The sequence below is a fragment of the Macaca thibetana genome, chromosome 13 (assembly GCF_024542745.1).
Source record: "Macaca thibetana thibetana isolate TM-01 chromosome 13, ASM2454274v1, whole genome shotgun sequence".
In the NCBI taxonomy this organism is placed as follows: domain Eukaryota; kingdom Metazoa; phylum Chordata; class Mammalia; order Primates; family Cercopithecidae; genus Macaca; species Macaca thibetana.
Window position 1 is genome coordinate 81,643,309 of NC_065590.1, and position 19,684 is coordinate 81,662,992.

At 39.8% G+C, this 19,684-nt stretch overlaps 1 protein-coding gene across 19 annotated transcripts in view; it reads left to right on the forward strand.

The window, feature by feature from the left end:
- Positions 1-19,684, forward strand: part of DTNB (dystrobrevin beta) — a 303,400-nt gene that overhangs the window by 53,166 nt on the left and 230,550 nt on the right. The gene's annotated exons all lie outside the window — the stretch shown is intronic.

Below are 19,684 nucleotides of genomic sequence, written 5' to 3' on the forward strand. Positions count from 1 at the left end.
TGGCCAACACGGTGAAACCCCGTCTCTACTAAAAATACAAAAAATTAGCCAGGCATGGTGGCACACGCCTATAGTCCCAGCCACTCGGGAGGCTGAGACAGGAGAATCACTTGAACCTGGGAGGCAGAGGTTGCAGTAAGCCGAGATTGCGCCACTGCACTCCAACCTGGGCGACAGAGTAAGACTCCGTCTTAAAAACAACAACAACAACAAACAAAAAACAGGAAAATTTTTCAGTGTAAGCCCCTCTAGAAACTGGTTCACAGTGACTTACTGTCCTAGAGTATGTCGTATATTAAACTCTGGAATATTGTGGAGAATCACAATGTTTGAGATGTATTGTTTGGGAAAATTAAAGATACCTTAATACAGCTGTTCTCTAGCTCGTGAAAAATGCTAAGTTTTAAATTTGATTATGGGGCTATTTGACTTCTAAGGCTCCTCTTTCTTTTTTCTTCTATGCCTAGTTTGTTCAGAAGGATAATCTGTACTCTGTAACATCAAATACTGGACTATAGTAACTGATTTTCTCTCTCTCTCTTTTTTTTTTGGGACGGAGTTTCTTTCTTGTTGCCCAGGCTGAAGTGCAATGGCGTGTGAGCTCCACTCACTACTGCCTCCTGCCTTCTGGGTTCAAGCAATTCTCCTGCCTCAGCCTTCCAAGTAACTGGTATTACAGACATGCGCCACCACGCCCAGCTAATTTTGTATTTTTAGTAGAGACGGGGTTTCTCCATGTTGGTCAGGCTGATCTCGAACTCCCGACCTCTGGTGATCTGCCCACCTCGGCCTCCCAAAGTGCTGGGATTACAGGCGTGAGCCACTGCACCCGACCAAACTGATTTTCTCTTTATGTCTAGGAACCTATTTGAAATTTTTTCATTGCAGAACATAGTTTAGTAGATCTTAAAACAAAAAAAGAAAACTATTTAAATGTACTCCAATTGAAACGGACACTATTTGCTGCACTTATATTCATGGATAATTAAGTTGGTATTGTAAACAATGAAACAAAATTGTAAAGCACAGATTTTTGATTGTGGAAGTACAGAGGTTAAATGGTGATGTTCTGCGAACCAAGAGTTCTAGTTTCTGCTATACTCTTGGCCATCTGATTTGAATGGATTGTCTCTGCTTCATTTTTTGCTGTCTGTAGACCTTCTTTGAGTTCATACATTTGTAAAATGCTATTAATTATATCTTATAATAGGGAGGAGTCTGTTAATTAGTGGTAAAACTATGGAAATGTCAAAGCCAAATCAGAATTTAAGCAGTCACTAAATTCACACCATTTTTATAAGCTGTTATCAAATTAGACATTGTATCCTTTTAATAGAAAATTATTAAAGAAATTTACTTATTTTTTTGAGATGGGGTCTTGCTATGTTTCTCAGTCTGGTCTCAAGCTAGTGGGCTCAAATAGTCTTCCCTCCCCAGCCTCTCTAGTAGCTGGCATTACAGGTGTGCACCACTGTGCCCGGCAGAAATCTGAATTTTAAAAATAAGAGTGTATAAGTGATGTTAGTCCCAGAATTCTAATGCCATTTTTTAGTAATTTAAGTTAGTGACTCTATAAGTTAATTTTTTCCTGCCCAAGAACTGGCTTTTTGTTTCAAAACCCTTAGGAAACATTGTTATTCTGTGATAGGTAAGCAGCACCTTTTCATGACACTGACTCACTCAATAAATCAATTCATGGATCACACAACACAAATTAACTCAATAAACAATATTTTTTAAAGTCAGAAATAAAAACCATCTTACTCTCTAAAAATGGTCAAGCAGAGATTAAAATCTTGGATTCCGTAATTATGTCAAGTAAGTTAAATACAATGGCTCTTTAGCCTACTGGGTTGCTCTAACAAAACGCCATAAACTGGGCACTCTATCAACAACACGATTTATTTCTTACAGTTCTGGAGGCTGGGAAGTTCAAGATCAAGGTAGATTCTGTGTGTGGGGAGGGCTTGCTTTCTGGATCCTAGATGGCACCTTTTTGCGGTATCCTCACATGACAAAGGGGGCAAAGAGTTCTCTGGAACCTCTTTTATAAGGGCACTAATCCCGTTCATGAGGACGCCCTCATGACCTAATCATCTTCAGAAGGTCCCACCTTCTAATACCGTACCTTGGGGGTGAGGATTTTAATATGTGAATTTTGGGGGAATACAGACATTCAGGTTATAGCATATGGCTAAAGAGGGGAGAGGAAGGAAGAGGACAGAAATGGCAGAAAGGAGAATGGGAAGACCAAACTTAGAAGCAGAAGGTACAAGGATATCCTGGGCCATATTCAGAGAAGGATAGACACATACAGAGAGACAATGAGAATAAGTGGACAGTGAATCAGATGAAGGCAGATGTGTAGAAACACATACCGCAAATAGCTAGCAAAAAAAAAAAAAAAAAAAAAGTTAAGAAGAGTAAGGGGTATAGTATGTTATTAGTGAGTTGGGTAATTTTTACTTTGATACATTTAAAACATTAACCATGGTATCAGAATAAATGATCACATCTTTACTACCTTTGAAACCTTTATATGATAGAGCTTATTTGGCTATCTAGAGGTTTAAAATTGACCTTCTTGTCTTGGAAGAAAAGAAAGAATCTGGTTATTAGAATGTTAATTTTGAAAACCAGGGCATTTTGTCATTAAATACTTCAAATGTTAGTCTTTTTATTGATTGGCCGCTTTATTACTTAGGCTGGAGAGTTCCTTTTATACATAGACAACCTATTTATTTATTTTAATTGAGCCTTCCAGCCTTTGTATTTCATAATTCCATAAGGTTAAAATTTGAAAGCAACAATTATTTAATCTTCTCTCACCTCCAAATTTATAGTCCCTGTGTTTGGCCAGATGATTTCTGTTTATTATAATAATAGAGTATAAGACCCTGAAACAACAGTCAGGAACAAATAGGGTCTAAGACTTTTCCTTAAGTATTTTCTTAAGACCTAATTTTGTTTAATACTGAGAGTTCTGAATATGTTATATTTTGATAATTAAAAACATTGAAAAGCACAGAAACCAGTATTTACAAAACACCTGGGCCTGGATGTAGAATCTTAGTGAAAGCCAGAAGGAGTTGTGAAAACACTGAGAGCTGCATTTTCTCCCTCTCAGTTTCTCCAGTTCAATACTAATGGTAGTCATACAGTCTGGTGCAAAGGTGCAACAAAGGTGCTTTGACCAATATAATAAGGATATCCCAATTCCCAGCATGAGAGAGAGGAGGTCTTCCTTACTCTTCTATAGCTAAGCCAATTTCACCCTTTAAGGTTTGTTACTTACAAATCCCCTATTTCCAACCTTTGTATTAGTCCATTGTCTTTAGCTGTAAGTAGTAGAAAGCCTACCCACATGGCCTTTTTATAAGAACATGGGTATAGGCTGACAAACTGAGGGGTCTAGACGCAGGCCAGCCCCTCATCATTGTTGCATCAGAGCTCTAGCTTCATTTCTTTGCGTGGCTTTGCCCTCTTCTTGTATCAGCTCCATCCTTAGGCTGACTTCACAAAATCTCTGTAAGCAGCTTCTACTAAATGTCTCCTCTTTGAAGTTGAGGTTAAGGAAGAGTTGGCTTCTATGAACACCAAGCAGAAGTACCCTTCTTTTAGACACCCATGACGCAGCCTCAGGAGGCTCCTGACACCATGTGCCCAAGGTGGTCAGAGTACAGCTTGCTTTTATGCATGTTAGGAAGACATGATGCATCAATCAGATACACTTAAGATTTACATTGGTTTGATGTGGAAGGGTGGGACAACTTGAAGAAGGACAGGGAGCTTCCAGGTCATAGGTAGATTTAAACATATTCTGATTGGCAATTGGTTGAAAGAGTTATGATAAAGAGTTGTGGAGAGCTAGGTTTTATCACACAGATAAAGCCTCCAAGTAGCAGACTGTAGAGAGAATAGACTGTAGATGTTTCTTCTCAGACTTAAGGTCTGTGTTGATGTTAGTGCTGGAGGGTATCATGAGGCATGTGCATCCCCAGCTTCCCATGCTGGCCTTAACCAGCCTTTGCGGTTAAATTTCAGAGTACCCTGGCCCAGGAGGGAGTCCACTCAGATGGTTGCAGGGAGCCTTTGAATTTCATTTTTGGTTTACACTTACAATCTAATATCTAGATTTCCTGTGGTTCTTTTTGTACTATTTGTTGTTTCTGGTTTTCATTCATGATGTTTTATTTCCTATTTGCTTTGTTATTTTTTATTACAGGCTGAACATTATATAGCAAAATTATTTTTATTATATACCAAATATTATATTGCAGAATTATTTGCAGGGATACTTTGAGGCCTAGGATGATGTTTTCTTCCAGAAAGGATGTATGTTTGCCTCTGCCAGGTGCCCCGAGACCTTAACAATCCAGGATCACCTCAATTCAGTTTCTGATTCAGTACCTGTGAGGACCTGTTTACTTCTGGACACTATTACCTTTAGGTGAAGCTTTTGGGCTCTCAGCCCAAAGTAATAGGAGAGTAGGGTAAGCAGGACCACGTGTCCCGCCAAGGGACCCCTTCTGCCTTGGCAAATCCAAGCCTCCATGTCTTTCTCCTTGCCCACAGTACCATCAAAAAATTACTCTATACTTCAGCAATTTTGCTTCCCCCTCTGGAATCAAATCACCTACATGGAAAAAGCGATTTCATCCATTGCACTCACTTTCCTGGGCATCCAGCCTCTCCTGCATTTGGTACCTTCAATTGTTAGTTCTCAACAATTTATAATCAAGGAGATTTTTGAAAACTTTCCCCATCTTTCCTTTTTTGCTCAGAGGAAGAGTTAATCAGAATCACCTAGTGTGCTATTACCAGAAGCTCATTATTTCTTCAAATTTCCTCTGTTTTTGTTTTCTCTTTTTCTGACTGTTGGCATTTCTACCTCTTTCCTCTTTATCTATTAGTGTTCCTCACATATGGCTTAATTTCTTTAGCTTTGTTTCCTTTTAGAAGAGTTTATTGATCTGCCTTTCTGCTCATTAATTTGTTCTTCCTCTGGAGCATCCTACTGTTTATTCCATCTGTTATTTCTTTAGCTATTGTATTTTCCATACATAATATATCTGATTTATTCTTTTTTGGGATTTGTGGTTCTTGTTTCATATTGTCTTTTTAAACATGTTTATTCTTGGTTTTAAATTCCATTTGTTCTAGTACTTATGCTTCCAAACCTCGTATATGTTGTTCTGTTTTGTTTTGTTTTTCTAAGTAGTTGTATCCCTGTGTCTAAGGACTAGCCAAGGAGTGGACATTTGCTGAGCAAGTCGGCAGAACTTGGACATGTGGGCTAGAGTGTCCACATGGGTGCATAAGTCCTTTCAAGTATGGGGTGTACTGGAGGTGGGAAGAAAAGGGGATCAGGTTCTTCCCATGTGGGAGTATGGGGTGCCTTACAGTTCTAAATTTGAATATGACATTCCTGGTCATTATAAAGACATGTTAGTCAAGGTACAAAGATAGAAATATATATTTATTTATTTATTTATTTTTCTGTCATCCAGGCTGTAGTGCAGTGGCGCAATCTTGGCTCACTGCAACCTCCGCCTCCTGGGTCCAAGCGATTCTCATGCCTCAGCCTCCCGAGTAGTTCAGACTACAGGCGTACGCCACCATGCCTGGCTGATTTTTGTATGTTCAGTAGAGATGGGGTTTTTCCATGTTGGCTAGGCTGGTCTCAAACTCCTGGCCTCAAGTGATCTACCCAACTTGGCCTCCCAAAGTGCTGGATTGTATACTGCCATGAGCCACCGCACCCAGCCACATTTCTCTTATACTTTATTTCTGACTGTTGAATCTTATTTTTCCCTCTAATGTATTTCATCCATTTCTGTTTTACAAATGAGTCTGTGGCCTTTACCAAAAGTGTTGGTTCAGAGATAGAATGACGTTTCACCTTAAAAATGGAACAAACTGGTAAAAAAAAAAAAAAAAAAAAAAAAAAAAAAAAGATGTATCTAATGAAACTAGGTTTAGATAAAATCTGTGAAATACATCTAAATCTAAAAAATACGAAATATAGTATTGAACACATCATTTAAAGGCCTAGGGTTATTGTTTACCATCTGCAATAACACTCAGTAGAAAACATACTTGCTAATTTGAACAATCGAAAGATTCCTTTGGTATAAAGATACTTATATAATTTATGATAGATTTATATGAAAAAATTCCTGTGTAGTTTACAAATGTGGCTAACAACCATTTAAAAATGTTGGTTTAGGCCAGGCACAGTGACTCACGCCTGTAATCCCGGCACTTTGGGAGACCGAGGCGGGTAGATCACCTGAGGTCGGGAGTTCGAGACCAGCCTGAACAACATGGAGAAACCCCATCTCTATTTAAAAAAAACAAGAAAAAAATACGAAAAATTAGCCAGGCGTGGTGGTGCATGCCTGTAACCCCAGGGAGGCTGAGGCGGGAGAATCACTTGAACCCAGGAGGTGGAAGTTGCGGTGAGCTGAGATCACACTATTGCACTCCAGCCTAGGCAATAAGAACAAAAGAACAAAACTCCGTCTCAAAAAAAAAAAAAGTTAGTTCAGCAGTTTAATTTGAATCCATTTAAAAAGTTATATTGTTCCCCCTTAATACTGAATGTTTAAAACAAAACAATACAAAACAAAGCAGAAACAAACCAGTCCATTTTAAATAAAAGCAAATGTCTTCCACAAATTCTTAATCTGCCCAGCCTAGCATATTATGGAATAGATATTGCTGAAAAAAGATAATATTAGGTTACAGTCTTCTTCATTAGTGATTTTTAAACAGAACTGTAATTTCCTGGGAGGCACAGACATTTCATGTGTTGGTGTACAGTATTTATTTACATCCCTGCTTGTTTTTAGAAGAATTCAGGATCATGAGAAAAAAGCTAGCCAAGTAAGATCAGAGTCCTAGTGCTGAGTGGGAAAATTTTCCACCGTTGTAGCACATTTAACTTTTCTTTTTTTTAAGAGACAAGGTCTTACTCTGTCACCCAGGCTGGAGTACAGTGGCATGATCATAGCTCACTGCAACTTTGAACTCCTGGGCTCAAGCATTCTCCTGCTTCAGCCTCCAGAGTGGCTAGGACTACTGGGTGCATGCCATCATGCTTGGCTATTTTCTTTTTCTTTTTAAAATTTCAGAGCTATTTCTCAATGTGAACAGGCTAATTATTGTATTTTTTATTTTTTGTAGAGATGGGGTCTTGCTTTGTTGCCCAGGGTGGTCTTGAACTCTTTGCTTAAAGGGTTCTCCTGCCTCGGCCTTCCAGAGTCTTGGGATTACAAGCATGAGCTACCACACCGGCCATCCATCACTTCCTTACTCTTTGTCTTGTAGCTTTTCTTCCAAGAGAAGTCATGAGTTTGTGCTAATTTGCAAACAAGAATCTTCTGAATTCAGAATATGCAGACTTGCAAAGGGTTTTACCATTAGCTAATATTTCAGAAATTTTTTTTTGTTTATTCTTCTGTGCTTCTTTTCTTTTTATTTATTTTTGTTTTAAAAGAAAGGGCAGGAGGAATACTTTTTCTGAGTGTGTTTCTTTTTCCTTGCCTTTGTTTTTTTCTGAAACAGAGGAGAGAAGTAGTAACAAGTCCAGAGAGACTTCTGTCCGTTCAGTACCTCACTTCGAAATTAATCTGATCAAGACACTGTTTCATCATGTAACTTCCCACTTCAGAAACCTTCAAAGAATCCCTGTGGTTTTGAATTAAGCTCACACTCCTCCCTTTGGTTTAATGATAACACTGCTTACCTCCCTGCCCACACCAACCTCTAATTACGCTCCTGGAGACACTCTTCTTTTCCAATATGACATGCTCGTTTTCCTCAGACAAATGCCATGTGTTTTGTTCCCTTTCAGCTCCCTCATCTGTCTGGGATTACCCAGTCTCCTTTTGTTCTGTCCAAATCCTGTCTGTTTCTGAGGATTCAACCCAGGTTTTTATTTTATTTTATTTATTTATTTTTGAGACGGAGTCTCACTCTGTTGCCCAGGCTGGGGTGCAGTGGCACAATCTCAGCTCACTGCAACCTCCGCCTCCCAGGTTCAAGCAATTCTTCTGCCTCAGCCTGCTGAGTAGCTAGGATTACAGGCACGCACCGCCACACCCGGCTAATTTTTGTATTTTTAGTAGAGATGGGGTTTCACCATGTTGGTCAGGCTGGTCTCAAACTCCTGACCTCCTGATCTGCCCACCTCTTCCTCCCAAGGTGCTAGGATTACAGGCGTGAGCTACTGCGCCCGGCCTCCACCCAAGTTTTTACCTACTGTGTAGCCTGCCTTATTATCACCAATCCCATTTTAATCCTTTTAATGACTTATAGTTCTTGTTTATATTATTATTTTGGCCTTTAATTACATAATGTTGTAAACTTCTTGTAAGTGTTCAAAATGGAATGGACGTCCTTGAGAGCAGAGATTCTGCTTATATTTCTTTCATTCCTCAATTAGTATAACGCTAGATTATTTATAAATGTTTATAAGATTGAAATGAAAAGCAGCAGGCATTCTGATTGTGATAAAATGGAATAATATTCTAAGCTGATTTTACTTGATTAAAGCTGTTTGACATTTGCCAAATGGATTCTTGATTTGCAGTTGATTATTGCAACATCCTTACACTGTGAAGTTTTGTAAATTAAGATTAATTGGCAGAATCCGAGTTTTTGAAAATCAAAGAGAGATGCTCTTGTTACTTTTAGCTACATACGATAATCGGACTGGTAATAGTGTTTCTGAAGTTGATGTCTGTTTCTGTGTGAGAAATTTATGGTTGGCAGCATCCACAATCATTTGCTAAAGAGATAGAAACAGCTTGTGTTCTTAAGTACAAAATACTACCCGTAGTCTTGTTTTCACAAGTATTAATTTGAATAGCAAACCCCTACTAGATAGTGTAAAGCTAGAATCATCATCCAGATTAGGTTAGTTTTAAATATTGAAAGGCAGAATTTGAGACCTTACTGACCTGGAACGAATGATTTCCCATCCGCAGGGAACAGGTGGGGACTTCAGAGGCTTCAGAAGGTACCTGCATGTTAAAACATAACAGCGTTTATTCAGGATGACTCATTGTCTGCTTAGCTTGGCACAGAGCTAATAATGGTGTTTTCTCAGTGTTGGATAATAACTCTTTTTAGAAGTCATGTGCATAGTTTATTGTCAGACTGTAAAATGATAGGGCTGTGGAAATGAATCATGCAGAGAAGGCTGAGAAAGAGAATCATCATGTCCCTTACTGAAGGAGGACATTCTCTGGAGGGCTTCTATTTGAGTGGGGTTAAAATAACAAGTTTCTTCTGTCTTAACCATCTCAACAAATATTACCTGTTTATCTTTTCATCTTAGTGTCTTGACAGAGGGGTTAGTATTCACTGTTAATTGCATTATATTTCAAATGTTGACCTACTAATCAACTCTGTAGCTCTCGTAGGCCAGATTTGAAGTGAGTAACATTATTTGTGATGAAACCAGGTTAAATATCTTTTCCAAATCTTGTTTGAAGAGAATTGATTCTGGTATAAACTTGGACTTTTACATTGGAAGTAGTGAAAACATGGACATTGGTGAGGACATGTGCTGTGGCCAGGGGCAGCTAATTATTCAGTTTTAAGTATAATTTGACCAGTGTATACAGAATAATTTCAGATGTCTTGTGTGAAGGACCAAGAATGAGTTCTTCCAAGAAGAAGGAATCAGTTAGATAAAGAACAAAGTCGGGCAGTATCAGGGTGCTGAGTAGCTGCAGTTTTCTCTCTGCTTGCCTCTAGTTGTAGAGGAAGAATGCTGGGGCTCTAAAGAAATATTAGAAAAGCAAAGGTAATGCTTCCTCTTGGCCTTGTTTGGAGGCAGTTGTAGGAAGTTAGGCTTAAAGTAGACTGAGGGGTTTCAGTGCCAAGAAAAGCATTCTGCACAGAGGAGTCACTGCTGACGTTTGGCCTGCAAAACAATCAGTTGAGAGAAAGGAGCTAAGTTTTTTTTTCTTTTTGAAGGGAAAAATATAAGTAACATGATTTGTGGAAGTAAGGATGTAGAGACTACCCCTTCATTAATTTTATCGGATAACTATTTCTTTATGCCAAGTTATACTGGAATTTTAAAGTATACATTTCCAAGTGATACTGGAATTTTAAAATTTTATACTGGAATCTTTAATAAGTTTCTTTTTAAATTTTTTATTGAGACAGGGTCTTGTTCTGTCGCCCATGCCGAAGAGCAGTGGTGTGATCTTGGCTCACTGTAACCTCCACCTCCTGGGTTCAAGTAATTCTACTGCCTCAGCCTCCCGTGTAGCTGGAACTACAGGCACCCATCACCACACCTGGCTAATTTTTGTATTTTTATTAATACAGTTTGAGGCTGGTCTCAAACTCCTGGTCTCAAGTGATCCGCCTGCATTAGCCTCCCAAAGTGCCGGGGTTGCAGGCGTGAGCCACCACGCCTGGCTTCTTTAATAAGTTTCTGTAACTGTATTTAAATATACAATTATAACTTTTGTGTATATTTTTGTTTATATTAATATTTCCTTTTGAATAGTGTGTAAACCTTTTGATAGCACAAGCTGTGAACCTAAAGTGGTAAATGGTAAGTGATATGAATGGGGAAGACTGGTTAGTAATTAAGACCTGAGCCCACTGTCCCATTCTCAGGATGCGTACTTACTTATGAGTGTATTCTTTTTTTTTTTTTGAGACGGAGTCTCACTCTGTCGCCCAGGCTGGAGTGCAGTGGCCGGATCTCAGCTCACTGCAAGCTCCGCCTCCCGGGTTCACGCCATTCTCCTGCCTCAGCCTCCCAAGTAGCTGGGACTACAGGCGCCTGCCACCACGCCCGGCTAGTTTTTTGTATTTTTTAGTAGAGACGGGGTTTCACCGTGTTAGCCAGGATGGTCTCGATCTCCTGACCTCGTGATCCACCCGTCTCGGCCTCCCAGAGTGCTGGGATTACAGGCTTGAGCCACCGCGCCCGGCCGAGTGTATTCTTAAACATAAAGATTCACTAAGTATTTTCCCCAAATCTCTCTTGTCTGTAAATTCATCCCGCTCAAGTTTACTATGATCCTTAATCTCAGATTCCTCTACTTTTACCTGAACTTAAAACTCCTTCCACTCTGCTTATATAGTCTGTTTATCCTATTCAGTTACACATTGACGCTCTGATGCATATCCCCTGACACTTAATAAAGCCTGTGATGTTAAGCACACATACATTTGTCTGCCTGAAAGTGCATACAGGCAGAGGGAAGAGAAGATTCGTGGTTTGTTGGGTGGGAGATGATGTGTGGAGATTTCTACGTGGCTGTTGTGAATAAGAAAAATGGTTTAACAGTGGATCTCAGAAGTGATATGTTAAGGGACCACACATTACTGGCAATACTTACTTGAGGGGTTAATGAGTCTTTTTTTACTATAAATAGCCTGCTCTAGATTATTCTGTAAATTAACAGATTCCTTCATAAGAGACCAGCCATTGAGACTAGTAATAATATTAATGAATGGAAAAGAATACAAATGTTTTAGTGCTGATCCAGGTTAATTGAGAATTATATCTGTTACTCTGTATTTGAATATGAGAATCTCTGAATCTAGGACTAATATTTACAACAGGGTTGAGTCAAAGGATATTTTGAATAAGGATGCAACGTATTGTAAAATATTAGTGTTTCTAGAAACATTTAGAAGATTAAGAAAATGTTGTACAAGTGCTAATTATTATCATAATATAGAGAAGTAAAGATATCATAGTACCCATGAAGATCCATTGGGTAATGTTCATGGATGAGTATTAATGAGGTAAGTCTCTTTTCACAGAGTTGGAAGTATGACTTGCTAGTATGCTGGACTCTGCCATACTTTCCTGTCTGTCTGCATAGATAGCAACAGTTTCTTCTCTGCAGCAAGGATAGATAACAGTTCTGTCTCTTTGAAGGAAGAGAGATTTGGAGCCAGAAAGATTTACACAAATGCAGTGTGATTAATTTTCTGTAATTTTTATTATGTCCTTTGATTTATCATTGCCAACAAAATAAAAGCTAAAGTCTTACTGTTGCATTCAAAGCTCTATGTTGGTGGTTCTCAGCTCTGGATGCATATGAAAATAGCACAAGGGACTTTTTCAACATAACAAGAACAGGATGGAGTTTAGGCATCTGAATAGTAACTTTATTCTCATACCTTACTGAGGATTTGCATGGGTTTAGAACTCTAAAAATACACAAGAAACGATCTTGTTGATTTCTACGGAAATACCCTATTGTGAATTCAATTGGGATTTGCGAAATGATAAGAAATATACATGTTGGGCCGGGCGCGGTGGCTCAAGCCTGTAATCCCAGCACTCTGGGAGGCCGAGACGGGCGGATCACGAGGTCAGGAGATCGAGACCATCCTGGGTAACACAGTGAAACCCCGTCTCTACTAAAAATACAAAAACTTAGCCGGGCGAGGTGGCAGGCGCCTGTAGTCCCAGCTACTCTGGAGGCTGAGGCAGGAGAATGGCGTGAACCCGGGAGGCGGAGCTTGCAGTGAGCTGAGATCCGGCCACTGCACTCCAGCCTGGGTGACAGAGCGAGACTCCGTCTCAAAAAAAAAAAAAAAAAAAAAGAAATATACATGTTGGTCTCTGCCCTCAGTCCCTGGCACAGAGCCCCTGAGACCCTTGTAATTTCCTAAGTGATAGGGGTTGTAGGAGAATCTTTTGTTCTAACGTTTGATCTCTGCCCAGGTTCCTGAGACAGAGCTCCTGACACCCCCTTGTAGATAGGTTGTAGAATCTTTGTTCTAGTATTTGGACTTTGACCCCGGTTCTTTACCCTGAACTCCTAAGACCTTTGTAATTTCCTGAGTGATAGGAGCATCTTTTGTCCTAAGGAGGCCAGTCTTAGGATATAGACTGTTTGCCAGGGGAACTAACCATGTGATTGATTAGAGAACTGGGACTTTCAGTCCCACCCCTTAACCTCCAAGAAGGGAGAGGGGCTGAAGGCAGATCACCAATGGCCAAATCTATAATCAGTCACTCTTACGTAATTAAGCCTCTGTAAAAAACCCAAAAGGACTAGGTTTGGAGAGCCTCCAGGTAGCTGAGCAGGTGGAAGTTCCTGGAGCGTAGCACACCTGAGGAAGGCATGGAAGCTGTGTGCCCCTTCCCACAAAACACACCCTATGCATCTCCTCCATCTGACTGTTCATCTGTATCTTTTATAATATCCTTCATAAATAAGTGGTTAAATATAGGTGTTTTCCTGAGTTCTGTGAGCCAGTCTAGCAAACTAATCAGTCCAAGGAAGGGTCATGGGAACCCCAATTTTATAGTTAGTTGGTCAGAAGTATAGGTGACAGCCTGCTACTTGCTACTTATATCTGAAATGGGGAGCAGTCTTGCGGGACTGAGCCCTCAGCCTGTGAGGTCTGGTGCTATCTCCAGGTAAATGGTGTCAGACTTGAATTAGATTATAGACATCCAGCTGGTATCCGCTGAAGAATTGCTTGCTTGGTGCGTGGGGAAATAACTCCCTGGGCATCTGGTGTCAGAAGTGAAGTGCTGTGTAAGAGAGTAGGAAAAACAGTTTTGTTTTTTCCCCCGCCTGCATCTCCTCAGAGGATTGCTTTGAATTGCAACGGGATTCTGAGCAGTTTAGAGAAAATTGACATTTAAATTACATTGAACCTTCCATTTTATGAACGTATTATATCTCTCTAAATCGTCTTTGATTTCTTTCATTCATATTTGTAGTTTTCAGCATACAGATCTGGAACGTTTTAAAAAAATATTTTTAATTAAACTCACTTACTATAGTGTCGTTAGTAGTTCTATGGCTTTTCTACATATGATCATATTGCCTGGAATGGACATAGTTTTGTTTCTTTACTTCTAATGTGTATTTTTTTTTTGTTTATTTTCCTTGTCTTATTTCACCAGCTGGGTTCTGCAGTGTGATGTTGACAAGGAGTGGTGGGTGCAGTCCTCTTGATTTGTTCTTGATCTTAGGGGAAAAGCACTCGGTCTTTCTTCACTGAGTATGATGGTCACCATGATTATTTTTAAAGATGCCCATTGTCACATGGAAGAAATTATCTTTTTTTCCTGAGTTTTCTGAGAGTATCAGGAATTGATGTTGAATTTTGTCCTCTGCATCTATTCAGATGGTCATATTGCCTTTCTCTCTTTTTGGTTTGTCGAGATAGTGAATTATATTGATTGGTTTTCATACGTCAAAATAGCCTTATATTCTGGGATAAAGCTCCCTGGGTTGTGATTTTTGTCCTGATTTATTTATTTATTTATTGAGAGACAGAGTCTTGCTCTGTCACCCAGGCTGGAGTGCAGTGGCACGATCTCAGCTCACTGCAACCTCCACCTCCCGAGTTTGAGCGGTTCTCCTGCCTCAGCCTCCTGAGTAGCTGGGACTATAGGCGAGCACTACCATGCCTGGCTAATTTTTGTATTTTTAGTAGAGACAAGGTTTCACCATGTTGGCCAGGATAGTCTCAAATGCCTGACCTCATGATCCACCCATCTTGGCCTCCTATCGTGTTGGGATTACAGGCATGAGGCACTGCACCCGTCCTGTCCCTCATTTGATTTACTCATTTTGTTCAAGATTTTTGTAACTATTTTCATGAGAGATACTGACTTGTCTTTTATTGTAATGTCTTTGTTTTCAGTATCAGAATAATGCTGACCTTACCCTTATCCTAAACAAATTAATGCAGGAACAGAGAACCAAATACTGATACGTTCTCATTTATAAGTGGGAGCTAAACATAGGGTACTCATGGACATAAAGATGGGAACAGTAGACACGGGGGACTGCTAGAGCGGGTACAGAGGGAGGGGGCAAGGGTTGAAAAACTGTTGAATACTGTGCTCACTACCTGGGTGATAGGATCATTCATACCCCAAACTTCAGCATTACACACTATACCCATGTAACAAGCCTACACATGTATCCCCTCAATCTAAAATAAAAATGGAGCCAGGCGTGGTTGCTCATGCCTATAATCCAAGCACTTTGGGAGGCTAGGGCAGGAGGATCACTTGAGTCTGGGAGTTTGAGACCAGCCTGGGCAACATTGTGGGACCCTGTCTCTACAGATAAATAAATAAATGAATAAAATAAAAGTTGAAATTATTAAAAAAAGAATAATATTGACCTTATAAAAAGAGTTGGGAAGTGTTTCCTCCTTTTTTTTTATTACCTGGAAGAGTGAGTAGAAATGCAGGTTTTCCTTCTTTAAATGTTTAGAGGTCTCCAGTACAGCCCTCAGAATGAGGAGCTTGCTTTTTTGCAAGACTTTAAAATGTAGATTCAATTTGTAATGGATATGGGTCTATTCAGTTGATCTGTTTCTTCTTGAGTGAGCTCTGGTAGTTTGTGTTTTTCAAAGAGTAGTCTTTATGTGTCTAGTTCTCCAAGTTGTTGAATTCATGGACATAAAGGTTTTTAAATAATCTTTCTTTATTATTTCTGTAATGTCTGTAGAACCTGTGGTGATATCCCCTCTTTCTTAATGTTGGTAATTTGTATCTTCTTTTTTTTCTTAGTTAGTCTGGCAAGAGATTTCTGTTGTTATTGATCTAGTCAAAGAACCAGCTTTTGGTTTTATTGATATTTTTCTCTATTTTTCTGTTTTCAGCATCATTAATTTCTGCTCTTATTTCTAGTATTTTTTACCTTTTTCTTGTTTTGAGTTGAATTTGCTGTTCTTTTTCTAGTGTCTTAAGTTGGAGGGTTAGATTATTGACTTGAGAACCTTATTCTTTTCTAGTATAAGCGTTTTTAATACTTAACAATGTGAAATTACCCACCATTTCGTTCCTCTCTCTACGCTGCCTACTTCCCACCCTGGAGGCAACCAGTGTTGTTATTTTCTCAATATCCTCTCACATATAGTTTATACATTTGCAAACAAATATATTATTTTTCTCCCTCTTTTTTTTAACATAGTTGTTAGATAACATTCTAACAATTATTTTGTTCTATACCTTGCTTTTTTCCCCTTAGTCTGGTTTGCATGTAATTTTCTTTCATATATAATTTCTTATTCTTTTTATGATAGCAGTCTTCTATTAATGGACAGTTTATTTCCAGTCTTTTGCCATTAGAAACATGCTGCAAAAAATGACTATGAATACGCATATTCAAAAACATCATTTCAGGCTTCTTGAGTGTATAAATTCTGTGTGAAAAGAATGGAACAGTTTTCTGCCCCCTTTGTTTCTCTCCTTTTTCTGTGCTTAGATAATGTGCTGTCTCTTTTGATAAAGGGCCTACTTGGTATAGAGAGAAAGAAATAATTACATTCATTCTTCTGCTTGGTCTATCCAAATAATTCCAGAGATGTTTTCTTAATAATTCCTTTGTTAAGTATTAGACCAACAATAATCACTTTATTTTAGTGTATTATTATTTTTCTCTTGAGCGATGAGATCTCACTGTATTGTCCAGGCTGGTCCCAAATCCCTGGACTTAAGTGATTCTCCTGCTTCAGCCTCCTGAGTAGCTGGGACTACAGGCATGCGCCACAGTTCCCAGATATAATCACTTTAGAAGTTGATAGGATCCTAAGGATGGCATTCTTCCTTAAGGTATTTCCAAGGTGCTGTGCTTTTGCCTCTAGATTATTTTCAGACTCCTCAGCATTGCCAGTACCCCTTGACCCTCTGTATCTGCAGGTTCCCATGTGTGGATTCAGACACCCACGGATATGGAGGGCCAGCTCTGGAGGGGACTTGAATATCTGTGGATTTTGATATCTGCAGGGGCCCTGGAACCAATCCCCCATGGATACTGAGGGCTGATTGTATTATAATCCTTAGAATGTTATTAGTTCTTGTGCCATTGGTTTCACTTTTACTCACAAGCAGCTTTTTTTTCTTTTTTTTTTTTTTTTTTGAGACGGAGTCTCGCTCTGTCGCCCGGGCTGGAGTGCAGTGGCCGGATCTCAGCTCACTGCAAGCTCCGCCTCCCGGGTTTACGCCATTCTCCTGCCTCAGCCTCCCAAGTAGCTGGGACTACCCGCGCCCACCACCTCGCCCGGCTAGTTTTTTGTATTTTTTAGTAGAGACGGGGTTTCACCGTGTTACCCAGGATGGTCTCGATCTCCTGACCTCGTGATCCGCCCGTCTCGGCCTCCCAAAGTGCTGGGATTACAGGCTTGAGCCACCGCGCCCGGCCAAGCAGCTTTTTTTTTCTTTCTTTTAGTAAGGAATATCAATAAGTCAACAAGTATTTATTTCTACCTATAATATAGGCAGTGACTCATGTTTTGTTTGTCATGCTCATCGAATAGTTTAAAATAGAGAAGTTTGAAAATATCCCTTAATAAGAGAATGGATAAAATGCAGTACATTCATGTAACAGAATGCTGCATAGCAGGATGAACTAATATATGTAACAACATAATAAATCTTGCAGATATTTTGTTGAGCGAAAGAAGCCAGACACAAAAGGGTACATACTGTAAGATTCCATTTATATGAAGTTCAATTGCTGGCAAATCTGACCTATGATACTAGAAGTCAGGATAGATGTTACCAGGCTGGGTGCAGTGACTCACGCCTGCAATCCCAGCACTTTGGGAGGCTGAGGTGGGTGGATCACCTGAAGTCAGGAGTTCTAAACCAGCCTGGCCAACATGGTGAAATGCCGTATCTACTAAAAATAAAAAAAATTATCTGGGCATGGTAGTGTGCACCTGTAATCCCAGCTACTAGGGAGGCTAAGGCACGAGAATCACTTAAACCCAAGAGGTGAAGGTTACAGTGAGCCGAGATCACACCACTGCCTGGGCGACAGAGAGAGATTCTGTCTAAAACAAAACAAAACAAAACAAAACAAAACAAAACAAAACAACCCCAAAAGGATAGAACCTACCACGGTGGGAAGTGGGCTTAGGAAAGAGGTGCTTCTGGGTGCTAGTAATGTTCTGTCTTTTGACCTGAGTGCTGGTTAGTTACCTAGGTGTTTATTTTATGAAAGTTCATTCAGTGAACTTTAAATGTTCATGAGAGAACATTTTGTGAAAGTTCATTCATGAATTAGGCACTTTTCTGTATGTTCATTATATTTTAATGAAAAGTTAAAAAGGATGATACCATACGGAATTAACTAAAGGCATAATGTTGGTCATGGTTAGAGCTTAAAATTATGGAAAACCAGAGAGATGACTTACTTTTTTCGGGCACATATACTCTCTCTTTAAAGTGATCCTTTTAAAAGTAATCAATTATGAAAGTGATAAATATTACATTACAAAATAAAAGGAAGTGTAGCTAAACTGTGTCTTTAAAAATCTTTCAAGCCAGGTGTGGTGGCACGTGCCTGTGGTCCCAGCTACTCAGGAGGCGAAGGCGGGAGGATCGCTTGAGCCCAGGAGGTTGAGGATGCAGTGTGCTGTGATCATGCCACTGTATTCCAGCCTGGGCGACAGAGGGAGACCCTGTCTCAAAACAAAAAACACAACAACAACAAAAATGTATTTCACCTAAGTCAGACTTCACACTACTTAGACTGAGGACAGTCTTTGGAAACAGTAACTTAGGACATTTACAGATGTATCTCATTATTTTTTAGATTTCTTTTCCTTTAATTAATTAAAGTCAGTGCCTTTTCATGCACTTAATAGTCATTTGTATTTCTTTCATGGCTATTTTGTGTATGTGAATGCACTTCCCCTTTTCCTCTTGTGTCTTTTTTTCTTTTTTTTTTTTTAAATAAAGTTGATTTGTTTTGGGTCAGTGGTTCTCAATTCTGGCTGTGTTTTGAATCACCTGGGGAACTTTTAAGAATTATCAATGCCAACGCCCCACCCCAGGCCAAATAATTAGGATCTCTAAGGGTTGGGCCTAAGCCTTGGTATTTAATGTTTGTGTGTGTGTATACATTCTATTATGGAAATTTTTATGTGTTGCAACATGTATAACAAGTTTTTGTTTGTTTGTTTTGTTTTGTTTTTTGAAAGAGTTTCGCTCTTGTTGCCGAGGCTGGAGTGCAATGGTGCGATCTCAGCTCACCGCAACCTCTGCCTCCTGGGTTCAAGCAATTCTCCTGCCTCAGCCTCCTGAGTAGCTGGGATTACAGGCATGCGCCACCACGCCTGTCTAATTTTGTATTTTTAGTAGAGATGGAGTTTCTCCATGTTGGTCAGGCTGGTCTTGAACTCCTGACCTCAGGTGATCCGCCCACCTTAGCCTCCCAAAGTGCTGGGATTACAGACGTGAACCACGGCACCCAGCCCATCAGGCATTCTTAATCCCACTCTGGACTTCAGCAATAGTTTCTTTTGTTGCTTCATCTTTGTGGGCCACTTTACTTCGGGTTAGAAGCTGTATCCATCAGAGTTCTTAGGTGTCAGTAATAGATACCATCTCTGGCTAATTAATTAAAAGGGTGACCCACAGGTTCTGTACGTAGGCTGGGAAAGTAGGCTTGAAAACTACACTGCCAGGAACATAGTGCAAAATCATTGCACAGAACTCTCATGAAGACACCTCTCTGGCCACAGACCTTGCTGCTTGTGCTCCAAACACCACTGACACTGGGCTCTGGGTGCTGCCCCCAAGAATCATTATCTTGGCTGCCCCAGAGCACTGGGTGTGGCTGCTCCAACTGCTGCCATCCCCACCAGGTGGATTCTTCTGGAGTTCCTTGCTTCCCCAAGTTAATCATTTCCCCCCTTGAAA